The sequence below is a fragment of the Miscanthus floridulus genome, chromosome 11, assembly GCF_019320115.1.
Source record: "Miscanthus floridulus cultivar M001 chromosome 11, ASM1932011v1, whole genome shotgun sequence".
Lineage (NCBI taxonomy): Eukaryota > Viridiplantae > Streptophyta > Magnoliopsida > Poales > Poaceae > Miscanthus > Miscanthus floridulus.
The window spans coordinates 43,955,704-43,966,635 of NC_089590.1; the positions used below are offsets into that span (position 1 = coordinate 43,955,704).

The following is a 10,932-nucleotide window of genomic DNA, read 5'->3' on the forward strand; positions in this document are numbered from 1 at the left end:
TGGCAATACCACAGATAACACCTCCTCAAAAAAATACCATAGATAATACCTTTTTCAAATAAAAAATACCTCAGATAATAAATCGCTGCTAATTTTGCATTGCAAGCTGGCACGCCAAACATTTGGCAGGTACCACAGGAAAACAGGTAAAAGGCATGCTGGCAAGGGGCTGCCAAAACAATTTCCCTTACGGCAGAGTTGCAGTTTTCCAGCTCTTGGAAACACCTGCCAACAAAAGGAGAGATTAAAGATAGAGTGATAGACTCATTCCAAAAAAAATACAGCTGATTATCAATTGGCGTGATTAGCCAGTTGTCCTTCCTGATAGACGTCACCCCTTTTTTTCCGCTCCCGTTGAAACTGCATTTGGCTTCACATGCAGCCTTCTGCTTCTGCATTTGGCTTCTCATACAGCCTTCTTTTTTTTCGGAAAAAAAAGGCTCTTTGCAGTGGAACTGCATTTTGGCATTTTTTTTATTATGCTGCTGGCTGCTGCTGATAGAAAACCAGAAACTCCTTGTCAAAAAGGACAAAAGAAAACCAGAAACACTGTGAGCCGAAAGTTGATTCACGCATTTCATCATCATCAGAACAAAACTCACATGATCCACCAATTCCTGCTTGCAATGTCACAAAACAATGAAGCTCTGATTTATTTATTCTTAAAGAGTAACACCTCCCCGACGTATCGCATTTTAAGAAGAATTTTCCCGTTTGCAGGACCCAGAAAATGCCTGCAGTCCATGTATCATGCTGAAAGCAACCATGGCAAGAGGCCGAGAGACCTTGTTTTTGTGCCACGGCGTATTCCCTCTACTTGGAGGCTTACCGTACTCTTCACAACAAAACTGCCCTAAATTATGTTATGACGCATATGTTAGCTACTCAACAAGCGGCTACAATCTTTCATAGAAAAGGAGCGTGGCCTCCGCACACAAAACATGAACTTCTGATACGTGGCCATCCGAGATGTAAAACCACCGCCTGCCAAGGCCAGCAAGAGGTTTCCCTGGATCATCAGGGTCAGGATTTGATGCAACTCTCCTGTAAACTGCATAATGTCCTCCTCCACATTTCCCGTAGTGCTCAACGACGGCCGAGAGACCGTATAACTTGCTGATTGATGGCTGCGGTGATGATGATGATGAACTACTAGACACATCAACATTTGCCTGAAAATGGCAAGTAATCAGATTGTTACCAGTTACCACCCAGATCAGGTAATAAAATTTTAAGTGGAGTAACCAACCACGTGAATTGAGTGGCCACTATTGTTTGTTGCTTCTTCCTTACACGGCTGACTTGATAAGTACTCTCCAGTAGGTAAGCTCATCTGCATATTCAGTTGTCGATATAGATGGAGAGCTTGCTGGCCATATCTTTCCACATTCATTGCTAAAGGTGTTAGAATAATCTACTGCTTTCTTGTGTGAACACACAGCAAAGGGAAGGCGGAGTCGAAAAGGCTCCCTGCTGTGATACTGTAGCACTGTAGGTGCATGCGCCGAACAGCTCACCTGCAGCACTGTAGCCACATGCAGCGACCGGCGCAGAGTCAGTCCTGTATGTTATCTAGTTACTGTTACAGCATGTGCGTTGTACTAGGACTAGATGGATAGAGTTGTATAAATAGACTATCATGGTAACTCAGTAAAGAGAGTTCAGATTTATCATCTCTCATACAGGGCTTCGGTCAACGCTGGTGTCTTGTACTGCGTGTGTGGGGATGGACAACGTTTCTTCGTGGTTGGCTTAGCTAGTGGGTGTTCGGCAACACTAGCCGGTGCTCGGCAAGACTGGTGAGTGGTTCACTCACCTGAGTCGGTGATCATGTGGGCTAACAAGTGGTACCAGAGCCGTACAAGCGTCGTCGCTAGACTAACCGCTGGTGATGACGGACGGTTCGGAGATGGGCGACAGCAGTGGCACTATTGTGGCTGCCCAGCCACGACCAGAGGTCGTTGTTCGCACGGTGCGGGAGGCCAGCGACACCAGTTAACCGACGCTGACTCGCATCAACTATGGAGAGTGGTCGGTGACCATGAAAATCAAACTCAGAGCCCGACGGCTCTAGAATGTTGTTGATAAGGGCACCGACAATGAAGAAGATGACATATCAGCGTTGGAGGCTATCCTCGCTGCTGTATCGACGGAGTACAGGGAGCCGTTGGGGGCGGAGAGCTCGGCTAAGGAGGCGTGGGAGGCTATTGTAGCAATGCGCGTCGATTTTGACCGCGCAAAGAAGGCGACGGCCCAGCTTCTGAAGCAGGAGTACGCTAACCTCAAGTTCAAGGATAGTGAAATGGTAGAGGACTTCTCCCTCCGCCTGCAGACGCTCATCAGCAAGCTGAAGAGCCAAGGCGTCACCATCGACGAAGAGGAGGCGGTCTTCAAGTACCTCCACTCCGTGCCGGCAAAGTACATCTAGATCGCTCTCTCCATAGAGACGATGCTGGACTTATCCACCCTCACCATTGAGGATGTGACAGGCCGTCTGCGGGCGGTGGACGAGCGCTTGGAGTAAGCGACAGCAACGAAGGACAGCGATAAACTGCTGCTGACGGAAGAGGAGTGGGCTGCTCGGAGGAACTCCGGGAAGACAGCCTCCTCCACCCACGGTGGCGATGGCAAGTGCCGCGGTAAGGCTTCTTCAAAGAAAAAGAAGCAGATCGACCCCAACGCCTGTCAGCGCTGCAGGAAGATGGGCCATTGGGCATGGGAGTGCCCAAATCATAAGCAGGAGAAGAAGGCTGAGGCTCATCTGGCGTAAGCTGATGATGAGGATGAGGCCACTATCCAAATGGCGACATTCTGTGCACTGCATGACGTCGAGGCCGAGGAGAAGGAAGAGGCGACGACGATGGAAGGACCTAGGAAGGCCCTGAAGACTGTCAACCTCGACGAACCACGCGCCCAAGTCCACCTCGGACGTGTGGGCGCCGACCAGGAGCAGCGGTGCTATCTGAACTCTAGTGCCAGCAACCACATGATGGGCTCCAAGGCATCCTTCTCCGAGCTCGACGACGATGTTACCGGTACGGTGAAGTTTGGTGACGGCTCAAGGGTGGCTATCCAAGGGCGCGACACCATCTTCTTCATGTGCCAGAACGAGGAGCACCACGCGCTAACGGATATATATTACATCTCGTAGCTGCGTTCCAGCATCATCAGCATTGTTCAACTGGATGAGCGCGGTAGTGAGGTACTGATCAAGGATGGAGTCCTTAGGATCAGGGACCAGGAGCAACGACTTCTTGCCAAGGTGAAGAGGTCCCTAAACCGGTTGTACCTGCTTGACCTGAAGGTAGAGCAGCCGGTGTGCCTGGCGGCAAGGCACACCGAGGAACCGTGGATGTAGCATGCCCGGTTTGGACATCTTAGCTTCGACGCGCTTTGTCGGCTAGAGAAGATGGTCCGAGAGCTACCCCACATCAAGCACGGAGGCGAGCTGTGTGACAGCTGCCTGGCCGGGAAGAAGAGGAGGCTACCATTCCCAAAGGCGGCCAAGTATCATGCGAAGGACGCTCTTGAGCGCATCCACGGTGACCTCTGCGGGCCGATCACACCAGCTACAAACGGTGGTCGGCGGTACTTCCTCCTTCTCATGGATGATTGCAGTCGCTACATGTGGCTACAACTCTTGATGAGCAAGGACGAAGCGGCGATAGTGATCAAGAAGTTCAAGATGCGTGCGGAGGCCGAGAGCGGCAAGAAGCTCCGAGTGCTGAGGACTGATCGTGGTGGCGAATTCACTTTAGTGGAGTTCGTTGCGTACTACGCGGATCAGGGTGTGGTGCGACACCACACCGCGCCATACTCGCCACAACAGAATGGCATGGTGGAGCGTTGGAACCAAACGGTGGTCGGCATGGCCCGATCCATGATGAAGGCCAAAGGCATGCCGACAAGGTTCTGGGGGGAGGCGGTGACCACGATGGTGTTCATCCTCAACCATGCTACGACCAAAGCCCTGATGGATAAGACGCCATTCGAAGCTTGGTATGGGCGCAAGCTGAGCGTGTCCTTCCTTCAGACATTCGGCTGCATTGGCCACGTTAGGAAGACGAAGCCGAACCTCACCAAGCTGGAGGACAGGAGCACACCATGGTGTTCTTGGGCTACGCGGAGGGTACCAAAGCATACCAGCTCTACGACCCACATGGAGACAAGGTGCTTGTCTCGCGTGATGTTGTGTTTGATGAGAAGGCGACTTGGGACTAGAGCAGTCCGAGCATGGGGGAAGCTGGTGGCTTCACCAGCACCTTCGTTGTCAAGCACTTGGTCATTCATGGTGGTGGAGACGCTAGGGAAGAAGTGTTGAGCACTCCGGGAGGAGTGCTGAGCACTCCAGCGTTAGGACCGAGCACTCCTAGGGTAGTGCTAAGCACTTCAGAAGGGATGCTGAGCACTCAAAGAGGAGTGCCAAGCACTCCTGGAGGGATGCTGAGCATGCTAGGAGTGGCGCTGGGAGGTTCTACAGTGGTGGCGACCACTCCAGGACGGGTGCCGATCACTCCCGTGGTGGAGCCAAGACATCTTGCAGTGGTGCCGACCACTCCAAGACTGAGGCTGAGAACTCCTATAGTGGTGCTAAGCACTACAGGAGTAATGACGAGCTGTCTAGAAAGTAGTGCCAAGCACTGTAACTAGGGTGCCGAGCACTCCGGCGGAACAGGGAACTCCATCGACGCCGATCGAGTTCGCCTCACCTTCAAGTGACATCACTGAGTTCATGGATGCCTTCCACGAAGGTGAGGAGGTACGGTTCCACAGGCTGGATGACATTATCGACAGCATAGGACCCTCAGGACTGGCTGGTTGGCTGCTCAATGATGCCGAGCTGCTGCTCGTCAGTGCAGAGGAACCACCCACGTTTGTGCTGGCCGAGCGGGACAAAAACTAGCGACGAGCGATGCTGGAGGAGATGAAGGCAATCGAGGAAAATGAGACTTGGCAGCTCATCGATCCACTTCTAGGATGTCATCCGATCAGCCTGAAGTGGGTGTACAAGGTCAAGCGGGACGAGCTCGGCGCCATTGTCAAGCACAAGGCACGCCTCATCGCCCGAGGCTTTGTTCAATGCGAGGCCATAGACTTCAAGGAGGTCTTTGCGCTAGTAGCGCATATGGAGTCTATCCGTTTGCTACTAGCCTTGGCAGCAGCAAAGGACTGGCGCATCCATCACTTGGATGTTAAATCAGCCTTCCTCAACGGTGAGCTGGCAGAGATGGTCTTTATCAAGCAACCTTCAGGTTTCATCGTCTAGAGAGAGGAGCACAGGGTGCTCCGACTATGCAAGGCTCTCTACGGGCTGCGGTAGGCCCCACGAGCATGGAACGACAAGCTTGACGCCACGCTGGGCGAGCTTGGGTTTCAACGGTGTGCAACCGAGCACGCGCTCTACACACGGCGATAGGGGAAGGAGGAGCTTGTCGTCGGCATGTATGTGGATGACTTAATCATCACCGACACACGCACGGAGGACATCAATGGCTTCAAGCGCGAGATGGTGGCTCATTTTCGAATGAGCGATCTCAGCGCACTCTCGTACTACCTCGGCATCGAGGTGAGACAGGGGAAGGCGAAACTCATGCTCGGTCAGAGCGCGTATGCCTCCAAGCTGTTGGAGCGGAGTGGCATGGCTGAGTGCAAGCCATGCATGACTCCGATGGAGGAGTGGCTAAAGATGATGAAGGCCAGCACCATGGTGAAGGTGGATACAACACTCTACTGGAGCATCATCGACGATCTACGCTACCTAGTCCACACGAGGCTGGACATTGCGTTCGTTGTGGGCTACGTTAGTCACTTCATGGAGGATCCCAAAGAGGATCACTGGGCTACGGTGAAGCGGCTACTACACTACGTCAAGGTGACGGTAGATCAGGGGATCATCTTCCCAAAGATCGGCGGGAGTAGGTTGCAACTCACTGTGTTCAGCGATGCAGACATGGCGGGGGACATCGACGGACGATGGAGCACCTCTAGCGTACTCGTCTTCCTCGGGGTGGCCCCAATTTCATGGTTATCGCTGAAACAAAAGGTGGTGGCGCTATCTACGTGCGAGGCAGAGTACGTAGTGACGGCCACAGCGGCGTGCCAAGTTGTGTGGCTGCGCCGGCTGCTAGGTGAGCTGACTAGCGTGGAAGCTCACCCACCATCACTGATGATGGACAACCAGCCCAACATCGCCTTGCGAAGAATCTGGTTCTACACGACCGGAGCAAACACATTGACATGAAGTTCCACTTCCACAGGGACTGTGTCGATGGAAGGCAGATCATCATCGAGTTCGTGGAAACTGGTCAGCAACTCGTGGATATCCTCACCAAGCCGCTTGGACGTCTTCGACTCATGGAGCTGAAGGAGATGCTCGGCATGGAGGGGGTACAACGGATAACGGTAGGATTTGAAGAAGAATTGTTAGAATAATCTATTGTTTCCTTGTGTGAACACATAGCAAGGGGAAGGTGGCGCCGAAAAGGCTCCCTGCTATGATACTGTAGCGCTACAGGTGCAGGTGCCGAACGGCTCACCTGCAGCACTATAGCGACATGCAGATGCCGGCGCAGAGTCAGCCCGGTATGTTATCTAGTTACTATTACAGCATGTGTGTTGTACTAGAACTAGATGGATAGAGTTGTATAAATAGACTACCACGACAACTTAGTAAAGAGAGTTCAGATTTATCATCTCCCATACAGGACTTCGGCTAACGATGGTGTCTTATACTGTGTGTGTATGCTATGTTCTCCGTCTTCTTCAACCTCTAGCCATAGTGTGTGGGGATGGACAATGCTTGTTCGTGGTCGGCTTAGCTAGTGGGTGCTCGATAAGACTGCTAAGTGGTTCACTCACCTGAGCCGATGATCCTGTGGGCTAACAAAATGGTCCAACACTCAATGCACCTCCCACAAACGGGGATAGATTGAGAAGTAAAGGGAAAGAAATATGTCCCTACAGTTGAAGTACCGATCACTCAGTACGCTAATTATATTGTGTCATAGAGTAACCACATTTCACATATAGCAGCGGGCTTTACCTGATGTTTGATGGGCTCACCATCAAAATCGACTGAAGCACGTAGCAAATGGATGCACAAAATCTTTAAGAGGGCATATTGGAGGTGTTACTTAATTTTATGACAGCTCATGTAAGTCTCAACAAGTACTTCAATTTTGGATACCTTGGGGCACTGACTGATAATCAACTGCTTTGTTGCTCGTGAAGATGATGAACATGGCATTTCTTCCATGGGGAACATATCCCTGCAACTGCAAGTGTCATAGTCGAAGCAGGTGTTAAGCTTGCTAACCTTTTCCTGTAACAGTTATCAATGAAGTTGTCATACTCAACATTGCAAAGTTAGGGCTTGTTTGGATCACGAGAATAACGTAGGAAAAATGGAGGATTATGATTCCTATAGTTTTCTTCACTGTAACACCGTTTGGAACAAAGGAATCAGCGACAAAATAACCTGTACTTTTGGAGGAAATAGAAACTATGCTCCGAGCTCAGGGAAATCTTTCCTTTGTGGCTCTGTCGCTTATGAACTCACTCCTGAGAATAAACAAAGCTTATGTGCGGTGGTTCTACTTCATCGAAGTGCTACAAATACACGACATGGAAACTTTTATGCTATTAGTATTCCTGTGTTTCAAACACTCGTTTCTACAAAATTCCTATGTTTTCCAATCCTCTGTTTTACACATCTATTCCTTTCCCATTCCTATGTTTTCTCTCGTTCCTGTGTTTTGCATCCCTCCGTTCTAAATAGGCCCTTAAATTTTATAACAAAACATGGGTGCCATAGAATTTGCATTGCAGTGACAATTAATACAAAGTACAACATAATTACCTCATCAACTTCTGATTTAAGTGACAGATATTTGGCCGGAATGATGTGCCAACACCAATCACATCGATAATTGTCAAGATGCTCCAACACAGTGAAGTACTTCAGCAATCGATCAAGCTACACCCACTGGTCTAGTGTCATGTCATAGGGAGTGTTTGGTTCTATAGGCCCTGTTTGGTTTCTATATGACCTCCTAAAATTCTTGTCACATCGAATGTTTAGACACATGCATGGAGTATTAAATATAGACTAATTACGAAACTAATTGCACAACTTGCGACTAATTTGCGAGATGAATCTTTTAAGCCTAATTAGTTCATGATTTGACAACGTGGTGCTATAGTAAACATGTGCTAATGATAGATTAATTAGGCTTAAAAAAATTCATCTCAGAAATTAGCCTCCATCTATGTAATTGGTTTTGTAATTAATCTATATTTAATGCTCCTTATTAGTATCTAAACATTCGATGTGACATAAATTTTAGGAGTGACTAAAGAACCAAACACCCCCTTAGTCACTCCTAAAATTCATGTCACATCGAATGTTTGATACTAATAAAGAGCATTAAATATAGATTAATTTCAAAACCAATTATATAGATAGAAGCTAATTTGCGAGACGATTTTTTAAGCCTAATTAATCTGTCATTAGCACATATTTACTGTAGCAACCCGTCGTCAAATCATGGACTAATTAGACTTAAAAGATTCGTCTCGTAAATTAGTCGTAAGTTGTGTAATTAGTTTCATAATTAGTCTATATTTAATACTCAATTCATGTATCTAAACATTCGATATAACAGAAATTTTAGAAGGACCTATTGAAACCAAACATCCCATAGTATCTCTGCTCCTAAAAAGAGCAAACAGGACCCGTTCACTACGCGTGGTGAAGCCGCTCCACGTAGTAGTTTCTTGCGCTAACATGTGGGCCAGGTGCACGTCGCCCACCTCGCCTGGCGGCCTGGCACATCCCTCCCCAGCCCCCATCCATCACCTCCTCTTCGTCCGGCCCACATCAGGCCATCGTCCACCGCTGCCGCCTTAGCGCCCAGCGCTCCCCGACCGTGGTTAGGAAACTCGTTGGCTCCTCCAAATTCCCTCTCTGAATTTCTCTTAACCCTCTACCCCTGTGTCAACATCGTCCTCCTCCTATGGCCATCCCCGCCGCCGCAGATTGGGCGGGGATGGGGACGATGCGAGGTCGACAGAACCGGCAATGTTGATGCGTCGGCGAGCTCACATGGGACAGTGAGGTCGGAGGATGCAAGGGGCCGGTATGGAGTTTGCCAGCTTGAGCGCGCGATGAGCAGAAGTCGGCGGCGAGCGTGCAGGAAAGCAAGCGACCGCTCCCAGCCAGCTACTGCAACGAGCAAACGACAGAGTCGGGTGAGCTTGGTAGGTCCAGTGACGTCAGGACGTGGATGTGAGCTCGGAGTGGTTTGGCATGTTCGAGCACACAAACGGCAGCCTCCGACGAGCCTACAGAAAACAGCCGCATCAGGTGACCAGATGCCGCGGCGAGCACGCGATGGAGCGAGCAGCAGCCCTGGAGATCGAGCTTGCTTGCATCAACCCACAGCTCCCGTGCTTGATTTACACACAGATTTCCTTGCTTGGATGGCAAACCCGGGGACATCGTTTGCAAGGTGCTCGACTAAATGCCTAAAAGAACAGAGTTCATTCTAGCCATCCCTATACGTCATGTGAGAAGCGGCCTGCCATTTGAAGGCGACTGTGGCTAAAGTGACGACCCACATTGTTTTAAAAACCCGTCTCATCAGAGTAAATTGGATTAATTAGTTTTACCACCCCACGGGCATTGGCTAGTAAATGGAAGAAACAAAAGTACCATTAATGAGCATAAAATGCACAGCAAATGAATAAAAAAAATCTTGAATCACGCAATGAAATTTAGGAAGGTTCATGCACTCATACAATCAGGCTATACGCTGGTTGCTTTCTGGACTGATAAGCCTGACTGATGCTGGTTTGTTACGAGAGAAAAACAATATTGGCTGGCTGATAAGTCTGGCTGAAACCAACAAACGAATAGGCTGGATATCTCCATTTGCATTAAGCACTGGCCAAAGAGGCAAGCAGTGGAAATTCTCGAAGTCCAATGATAGCTGTGTGATATGTAACAAGGGCAGAACATTAAAAGTTAACAAAATAGGAGTATTTTAAGCTAACTGTCAAAATGCACAAAATTACTTTGATTGGTAATATGAAAACAGCATCAGTAGTGGTTGGCTAAATGACTTCCAAAATCATGATCATGATTTTACCACACAGCTACAAAAGGTAGGGGCATGCACCGGAGATCATGTCAATACCTATGTATCTAGTGGTATAGAGGGAATAAAATGCATTCCGCTATGAAGACAACAGTAGGTTACTTTTTTATAAGCCACAGTTTAACAGTGACAAAATAAGAAGCATAGGAATCTACCACAGATGAACAGTTCTGCAAGACAATATGCTGCCAATTGTCCCATCAAAGGGGCCAAATAGATTTTGTTTCCAGTGCTTGCATTCAGGCAGGTTACCTTCCCTTTGCTTGTATACTTTGGAGTGAGAAAGGGTGATGTCTGCCAGAGAACTCCTATGTGGTACATAACAATGGGAAAATTCATCCCTCAATGAGATCAGAAGATGGAGAAAAGCTTCAGAAGCGTCCTATAACGAAATTAGTTCCCATGATGACTGCTCATCTAATACAATACTAAAATATGAAAACAAGATAGAGAAGTAAATATTATACCTGCTGTCTGGTCAAATTGAAGTGACTAACATAGAAACTCAAAGCATGCGTTACTCCATGTGGATTCAACACAGTTCTTTCATCTCGAACTATGCTCAAGTATGCAACATGCAAAGCTCAAGTACAATAATAACAATTTATGAGCATGTAACCAAAAAGCATTTATAATCAAATGGCGGCATGAAGAACAGTGTCATACATTTACATTTTGTAGGACATGACTAATTTCAGAAGAATAAAGCGAAAATAAAATAAGTCCCACAAGTGGTTTTATATAGAACCAAGAATTTATTATGTGGGGCAAAGGA

General features: G+C 48.4%; 1 pseudogene; it reads right to left on the minus strand.

The window, feature by feature from the left end:
* Positions 1-896: 896 nt before the first annotated feature.
* LOC136491182 (ubiquitin carboxyl-terminal hydrolase 27-like) lies at positions 897-10,646 on the minus strand (annotated as a pseudogene).
* Positions 10,647-10,932: the final 286 nt, after the last annotated feature.